The 2807-nt window shown below is 43.3% G+C and overlaps 1 long non-coding RNA gene across 1 annotated transcript; it reads left to right on the top strand.

Moving 5' to 3' along the window:
• Positions 445-1090, top strand: LOC110435342. The gene is made up of 3 exons (XR_002452984.1): positions 445-591; positions 679-795; positions 883-1090. It is a non-coding gene; the product is annotated as an uncharacterized LOC110435342 (long non-coding RNA).

Here is a 2807-nt window from a genome sequence, read left to right as displayed (position 1 = left end):
GTTGGTTTGTGCCGGGAGCAGCCGAGGATCGCGACTCCCACCGTGACCGGGCTAAGCAGAAGCAAGGCCCCACACACCATCAAGGAAGCAGCAGCCTCAGCGGGTACCAAAAAAGATGGGTACGGACTTTATCAACATTCGATGCATTTATAGTATTTAGACTATGTCAAATTTCTTCTAATCATCTTCTTGTCTTCCTCGCAGTCGTCTTCGCATGGTGGCTAGACTTTGTCAAAGTTCCAGGCATATGGAATGGCCCGCAAGGCAAAGGCGTCTTCCGATGTCACCTTCAACGTGGATGACCCGCCCGAGGCGTACAGCGACCCGAGCATCCACGCACGCATCACTACCTATGCGTCTGAGGTTAGGTCGGTCCGGTCAGACTGGGATCCGAGCACCGATGACATTGATGGGACAGTGGTCATGAGGGTTGGACAAGGCAAGAAGCATGGGCGGTACTGGCTTGGCGATGGCGTTCTCGATTCCACCCAGGTTCCCTCCCTCTCCCAGATCCGAGCTGAAACCCCGAGCGGAGGCCCGGCCATACGCCAACGGCCGTCCCGTTCACAGCAGAAGATTGTGGCACTCGAGGTTAGTCCCGTGGCACTCGTCGTACATTGATCTTGACATAACTTAGTTGCCTTTGCATTACTGATACATTCGATTCAAATGTTGCAGGCCGAGAACAAGAGGCTCAATGAGGAGGTAGCAAACCATGCCAAGCAGCTGGCTGAAATTAAGGCGTTCCTCCAGAGTCAGAATGGGGGGGCTTTGTTCAGTCCTCATGCGAGTCCTGTGAGTACATATGAACCAAGTTGGCTTCGACAAGTGCTTTCAGTATATGACTACTCTAACACATGCAACCTCTTCTCCTTTATGCAGTCTCAGTCAACCGTGGGTTCGAATATCCCACCTCAACTGCAAGCAGGCGACCGATCTACGTCTTCGCCAGGCCATGCCAGGCAAATTGCTTCACCAGACGACTAGTTTCCCGTCAACCTCTAGTTTGCTTTCCCTTTTCGCCGCTTCATGGACATGTATTGGACATATTATGCTTGTGTGAGACATGTTTCGTTTGATGGACATGTTATGTTTGGACATGTCATGTTTGGACATGTCGATGTTCGATGAACATATTATGGTTGATGTGATATATATGTCTCATATTGTGTTTGTGATGTCAAATATGTGTCATGTATATTGTCTGTGATTTGTTTGTGAACACAGAAAAAATTAAAAATAAAAATTTATATATATAGCCTTTGCCTGGTGTTTTATTGGAAAACACCAGGCAAATCTGGGAACATTTTCCAGTTCGGTTCCCAGCTTTGCCGGGTGTTTCCTGTAAAACACCAGGCAAATCTTTTTAAAATTTTTCTTTACAAATTTATTTGCCGGGTGCCAACCTCAGAAGACACCCGGCAAAGGATGCTGTCGAAAAAATGAATATATATATATATTTGCCAGGTGCCTCCACCCTAGCACCCGGCAAAAAAACCAGCTAACGGAGGCGCCGTGACCGGTAACTTTTTTTTGCCTGGTGCCGACAAAAACACCAGGCAAAAGATTTGCCTAGTGCCCGATAAAAAACACCCGGCAAATATTTCTTTGCCTGGTCTTTTTTTGCCGGGTGTTGTTTGCCGGGTGTTGCACCAGGCAAATTAGTTGCCGGGTGTTTTTTGACCTTTGCCTGGTGTTTTAGGCACCAGGCAAATTGCCCGAATCCTGTAGTGGTGGTATATCTAGGCACCAAAAGAGGTGCTGATAAAAATACATGCACAATTTCAATTAATCTAGAACAAACTCTAGCTGAAACAGATACAAAATTTAGGGAGCTTTACTTAATTAAGAAAAAGGAACATAAACATTGCTTTAATTTAGGTTTGTGAGTGATGTGCCATCACCACATGCACTAAACATATCAACGCATGAGCACTATCCTGCAATAACGGCCAACCACTGCCTCCCTTCTGTAGAGAGACCACAACAGTAGATCTTCGAAGATACATTGCAAATGGCAGTTCCTTGTGTCTCTCATACCCAATGGCCAATGGTATATCACCTAGTCTATAGCTGTTTTGGTTTAAACTAGAGCCCTTGGCATGGAACCCAAAATCTGTATCCAGCTAGTTGAATTTTGAATTGTTGGCATAATATATAACAAATTGACACCATATCGCAAGGTTCATGTATACTTCTATATATGTATGATACTGTTGAGGCATGTATTGGGCCTCAAAGGAAGTGTATATAAATGAAAACTACCATGGATTGCAAGCAATTATCAATACTAGAGATATAGTTGGAAATTGGAATCATACCAAACATATAGACAATGTACTAAGAACATGCAAATGTCCTATGACGATGACGGTGCATGCCATTTTTCCAACTATTTGAATTCTGTTCATATTTATAAAAGGATTTAGTGAACCTTGTTACTCTAAATTGCTGATAAGTCGCTACTAGAAATCTGAGCTTTTGCGACAACAAAATTTGTTGCATTATTCAAAAGCCTGGCAGGTGTGACCAATAGTACTGTGCTGCAAAGTTTTAGGCCATGATTTGTTTTGTTGAAATTAATATTTATTCTAAATGCCATATGATTAGCGGTTGAATCATACAACTGTTGCAAGGATATGACTGTTATAAGGAAAAGCTTTATGTGTGGCAGTAATTCTGTTGGCAAAAGTAACGAACAATACTGCACTGTAGTATAATAATATATAGGTGAGGTTTCTATCGCAAAAAATGTATGGCAATAGGTTGATCTGAAACAAAATTACATCCTAGCATTAGATACGGTC

Source organism: Sorghum bicolor, chromosome 5 (genome assembly GCF_000003195.3).
Source record: "Sorghum bicolor cultivar BTx623 chromosome 5, Sorghum_bicolor_NCBIv3, whole genome shotgun sequence".
In the NCBI taxonomy this organism is placed as follows: Eukaryota; Viridiplantae; Streptophyta; class Magnoliopsida; order Poales; family Poaceae; genus Sorghum; species Sorghum bicolor.
This window is presented reverse-complemented; position numbering and strand designations above follow the sequence as displayed.